At 45.1% G+C, this 6,000-nt stretch overlaps 1 protein-coding gene across 2 annotated transcripts in view; it reads left to right on the top strand.

The window, feature by feature from the left end:
• Positions 1–200: 200 nt before the first annotated feature.
• Positions 201–6,000, top strand: part of LOC144768527 (uncharacterized) — a 279,835-nt gene continuing 274,035 nt past the window's right edge. For both annotated transcript variants that reach the window (XR_013598583.1, XM_078652316.1), the window contains exon 1: positions 201–350. The gene's annotated coding sequence lies outside the window, so the exon portion shown is untranslated. The remainder of the gene's footprint in view (positions 351–6,000) is intronic.

The raw sequence follows: 6,000 nt of genomic DNA, 5'->3' as shown, positions 1-6,000 counted from the left end.
TTTTTGCAAATGAAAGTTTTTAGCCACAATGCTCAGGGAATAGTTCCTTTGTTTGTTTCTTGATCCACAAAGGATGCTTTAAAAAATACAAGATCTGTAATCACAAAAGTCTCACTGGAAATGAAGTTTAAACACTTACTTGGTTCTTCGATAGGAATATTGTTCAGTCTAACCATGTCCTTCTTTTATTTTGCAGGTTTTTTCCGATTGGCCAGGAGAGGGACCGGTACCAGTAAGAGGCGAAAACAGGATCGGGGAAGAATGCCAGCTGAGTCCCGTGAAGCCAGCACTGAGTCAGGAAAGAGCAGAGAACCCAAAGGGAATGCGCCGATGCTAGGATCCGTTCTCAGGTAAGAGGGAAATAGACGAGCACAAGCACAGAATGAGAATCGGGGTTGCTATTTATAGTCTGTATTGGGTGTGGTTTTCACATGCTGCACGTTGCTCTCCAAGAACGTGCAGCGCTTCGGGTTTTATGTAAAAGAAGTTTCCTCATGCTGCACGTTGTTGCCAGGAAATATATTCACTTCAGTTATTTAAATGCTGGGAATAACGGAAGGTCACCACCACGTGGCAAAGGGGGGCGAAGCAAAAGGTGGGGTTTCTAAAGAAGCCTTGGCAAAAGCAAATGGCAATCATTCATGAAAGAAAATACCTATGCTTACCTTTATTATATCAATCCCACATTATGTAGGAATAATTTATAAAGCTTAATGCTAAATAGGTGTGCCTGAATTGTTTATAAGAATTCTGTTAGGGAGACCACTACTGTTTTGAAAGAAGACAGGCTCTTTGTGGAGTACAAACCCTAACACTCTGGGACCAGATTTGTCCGAAATCATATACCACTCAGAAGCCATACTGGCTATCCGTGATCACAGTGACTCGGAAATTCTTTCCCAATTTGCAAGCTCGAATAAAGGCAATCAGTTCAGCAACTTGGGCTGAACGTATTCCTCTCAAACAAGATGCTTCCATTATTTTTGCCACCATACATACAGCATACGCAGCACTCAAAGGTCCTTCATCTGTTCTCACACATGATCCATCCACAAACATCACATAATCAGACTCCTTCAAAGGTTCATCCCTAATATCTGGACTGGGCTTTGTACAGTACTGTGAGACGTTGGCCTGGCATATGCTGTTCACTAGTGTAGTGAACACCTTGCACCAGTCCAATTCGACTCTTATGGTGATAGGTTAAAAGACAACCTTTAAAGAAAGCTATCCTAGTGGTAGCTGTGGAGAGCAGCCTTCAGGCTAAGTCTTGAAGGAGTATTAAGCTTATTGCTTTACCATAGATAACCTCTTGCATAACCAAATGAAAGAGTAGCCCACACAGGTATATTTTAAAAATATATGTATTTATTCTCAGAATAATCCCACTAGTCTCTTTATGAGGCTAGAGGTAAAGATACAGTTCCATAAAGCATTAATAGTTACAATAAATAGTATTGGAATCACAGGGCCCCTGAGGGGGACCAAACCATACATCAAAAAAGTGGTATAAGAACCACAACAGTTCTGCAGGCAGTGCCTAGGGCACTTAGAATCACTGGCCCCTTACGAAACCACCCAAGGTAGTGAGGAAGGGGACAAACGTGGAGCGTGTGCAGTATTTAAACTAGGACAGGAATCCCCGTTAAACCCTATGGGAATATCGCGGTTGGAAATTGCAGGAATCTAGACACTTCAAGCAAGAGTTCGAGTTCAGGAGTTTTAAGTTAAGCTCTTGGAGGACCCACACCCACGATAGTACTGAGGTACCACTGTTACTTGCCCCAGGGAAGCCGGGTGCATAGGTAGTTTTCGGTGTCAGGTCGAGATCTCTTTTTCAATGGGAAAACATGAAGAACTGTTGCTGGAGAGAAGAGTCGTCGATGTCGTGCAGGTTGAAGATGAAGATCTTGAAGAAGAGGACCTGAACGCAGAGGGGACGGAGTCTGGGTCACTAGCCAGTGACCAGGGGCCTCAGGGGAGAGAGCCCTTCAGTGTCTGGTGCTTCTTGGTCGATGAAGAGCAGAGCTTGGATCAGCAGCCACAGAGTCCAGGAGGCGTCAAGGAAGGCCAGCTGCTGAAGGGCAACTGTCCCATGAAGGATGAAAGCCGCTGCGGTGTTAGTGTCTGGATTGGATCCACTAAGCCTTGGCAACCGCAACCCACGAAAGGATGAAGAAACAGCTACTGTGCAGACCCTCAAGGTTTGAGCGAGGTCTCCAGTGAGGAGACTGAAGAGCAGGCCTGGAACAACCAGGGGAGCTCGTTAAAGTGAAGATTGACCTCTGCCAGGGCCCACCAGTCGAGGGACCAGGGATCGCGGAAGGCAGCAAAATGGCGTGCGTAAAGATGCACCCATGGGTCGCCGGAGCGGGCTAGAGCATCGATCTCTGGCACAGATGATGCTGAAAGGTTGGCCCAACAATAGGCCAAAGCACAACTTCCCCACTCGTCGGGTTTGTGTGCTGTGCAAGAGGTAACCGGTGTCCTGAGGTATTGGGTATCTCGGCACCCATGGGGTCCACGGTGCTCAGCCTTGCTGTGCACACTCACTGGCCTCTGGGATGCTTGGGAACCCACCTCAGGTTAGGCAGAAGTCCTCGATGTCCATAGGAGCAGCGGAGTGTCCACCGGGTCAGTTGCAGTGTTTCAGGTGCCTGACAAGCAGGGGGGTAACTCCTTTACCCCAAGGGAGATTTCTTCCGTCAGCTAGGCAGCAGCAAGTCAAAGTTCAAGTTTCAGAAGCAAAGTTTGTGTTCAAGATTAATCTGAAACTCTGGGGACCCTGCACCCACCTTTATCCAAGAATTAGGGGAGTGTCTAAACCAGGGGCCACCAATGGGAGCTTAGGCGGGAAAGGGTGGCTACACCCTCTCCCCTTTGTTGAGTTTCGCACCAGAGCAGGGGACAGGATGCCCCTGAACCGGTTTGAAGCGGTGTATGCAGAAGTAGGCACCAAATGTGCCTACGTGCAGGTCTGAAAAGATTCCTAAAGTGCACCCACCCAGTTCCAATACACATAGGCTGTCTGGGGAGGTGAGGACACCTCCCTGCAACAAGATCCCTATTGTCCAGCTGCCCTGGCTGGAGTTTCCCCCAGCAACAGGCAGCCAGAATTGTGTGGGTGGCTGGTAGCATCCTTTTTGTACTACGTGTGCTCTTTTAAATTGGTGTCTAAAATCAACCGCTTTTACCATGTCGACCCTCTAGAAGGGTGGAATACTACCCCCGCCACCAGGACTGGTGGGGGGGGGGTAGTATTCCAAGTTGTTTGACACGTAACACGACATGGTTTGGTGCAGCCATTCTCAAGTTAGCATTCTACTGTGATTGACTTAAATGCACTTAAGAGTATATGGTATGGCTGCACTACAAACAACCCCGTACTTAGTATAACGAAGGTTGCAGGGGGCTCTGCTCAAGCAGAGGGTCCCCCTCACACATAAACCAGCACTCTGCCTTGTAGGATTAGCAAGGCCTGCTTTAGGGGTGACTTATGAGTATATATGTGTTGTACTTAGGGGGGATACAGGCTACCTATATACCTGTAAGGGGTGCTAGCACCACCTTACCCAGACTACAGTAGTGGTCTGGTTGTGTCAGTTTGTATGGCTGTCCCAGGGGTGGCACAATAAATGCTTCAACCCCTGGTAGGCCTCTGAAAGACCCATGCCCTGGCTACCTAGGGTACCATCTACAAGGGGCTCACAGGGTGACCTCAGTATCCAATTGGGATGTACCTAAGGTACAGAATAACCATTTTAGAGAGGAGCAGATAGGCTGGGACCCTGATTAGAAGGATCCCAGCCCAACTAAGTCAGAAACCATCAAAATACCAGGCAAAAAGTCAAACAATCATGATCAACCTCGTTTTTGACCTCTGAATCTATTGCATCTGGCAGTAAGGTTGATGGATTCACACTCGTACATCTTTCAATCGTAACATTGTCTGCACCTAAGATCACCTTTTAATACCTAGTCAGCCGACTATGAGTCATGAATTGGGTCTTAGTCCGGGTTAACAGTATCTGTACAGAATGGGGAACATATATTCGCAAAGGATATCCCATCACAATGCCTTTGCTCTGTTCCAAACTCTCACAAGTAGCAGCTACTGCTTTCAGACATCCAAGCAAGGCTTTTGGTACTGGGTCTAGGACAGCTGAAAAGTAAGCTATTGGTCGTCTCATTTTCCCATGCCTCTGTACCAACACAGAAAGTGCACACCCGTCTCTTTCACTGCAATACAATTCAAACTCTTTTTCATAATCTGGCATTCCCAATGCTGGTGCTTAACACAATTTCGTTCTCAGTTCCTCAAAAGATTTAATTTCCTTTTCATTCAATTCAGTTGGATCTTTGACATCCTTCTTTGTCAATCGCTGTAAAGGTTTTGCAATCAACGAGAATCCACTCACCCACTGACGATAATAACCGACCATTCCAAGAAACATTCTTACCTCTCTCTGGGGCTCTCATTCCTTTAATAATCCTTATTCTTTCTGTTGTCACTTTTCTCGTTCCCTTCTCAATCTTATGACCTAGGTATTGCACTTCTTGTTGACAGGATTGTAACTTTGATGCGGACACCTTATGTCCTCCTTCCACCAAAAGATTCAGTAATGCAATTGTGTACATGACACATGCTTCTCTTGTTTTTGATGCCACAAGTAGGTCATCAATATATTGGACCAATACGGATTTTTCAGGCATTTTAAAACTTTCTAAAGATTTCTTCAGGATTTGATTAAAAATGGAAGGGCTTTCCGTGTACCCTTGAGGGACTCGGCACCATGCCAAGATACACTCTTCAAACCGAAACGCGAATAATGCTTGGCTGCCAGGGTGCAAAGGATTAGAAAAGAATGCATGGCACATATCAATAACTGTGTACCATTCGGCATCATGTGGAATCTGATAGAGTATTACAGCTGGATTTAGCACAATCGGACAGCAAGGTATAACAATCTTGTTCACCTTTCTCAAATCTTGCACTATTCTACATGTACCATTTGGCTTTTTCAGTCCCATTATAGAAGAATTATATGTACTGCTCATTATTTCCTTCAAAATTTCTTGTTCAATCATTTTATTAATTACTGGGGTTATTCCTTCTATAATTTCTGGCGTTAATTTGTACTGCGGGGTGTTTGGGTAATTTATTCCTTCTTTTACAGTTATCTTTACAGGGTCAACGTTATTCATTAATCCAATATCTTCACCTGTAAGATACCATACCTCAGTCTTACTGTCTCTTTCAATTTTGCAGGGTTCTTGTCAATATCAAACACAGGAAACATATTGCACGTCTCCAGTGCAAGTTCTGCCATAGCCATTTTAAACAGAACATCATTATCGGGTGTCTGGAAAGCTATACCATCAGGAGTACAATAGATGGTTCAATTCATTTTGCAAGGTAAATCACGTCCCTATAAATTCACAGGACTGCAGTCGCACACCACAAATCGATGCGTCTCTCTGAATGGACCAATTTTTACCTCTACTGGCTCTGTTAGAGGTGCTTTAATTTGTCTGTTCGAAACACCTACAACTTGGATATTTTCTCCTGAGAGAGGAAGATTGGGAATTTCCACTGATCTGACAGTAGAACGGAAAGCACCAGTGTCTACAAAGAAAGTAACATTCACATCATTCACCTTTCCATCCACAAATAGACCTAACTGATCTTCCTCCAGAGTTGCGCCAAGTACACACTCTTCTTCCTCTCTTAGGCACCGTCATAAGCTTTCATCCGACACATTTCCATCCTGCCGTAACAAATACTGCAAAACTGCAGCTGTGCGTGGCAATTTTGATACCTGATCTCCTTTGTAGAATCCTGTCTCTGCACTGTATGTTTGAGAATGTACACTCTTTGTTAAAGGTGGTTGCGGCACCTGACACTGTTGCACAACTACCTGCTGCTGTTGGTAACTCACCTTATTCTGCACCTGTGGATTCAATGTTTGATTCTCTGTGTTAGCTTTCAGAGGTAATTTA

The sequence above is a fragment of the Lissotriton helveticus genome, chromosome 1_1 (genome assembly GCF_964261635.1).
Source record: "Lissotriton helveticus chromosome 1_1, aLisHel1.1, whole genome shotgun sequence".
Taxonomy (NCBI): Eukaryota; Metazoa; Chordata; class Amphibia; order Caudata; family Salamandridae; genus Lissotriton; species Lissotriton helveticus.
Note: the sequence above shows the minus strand (reverse complement) of the source record. Positions and strands in the feature narration are given on the sequence as shown.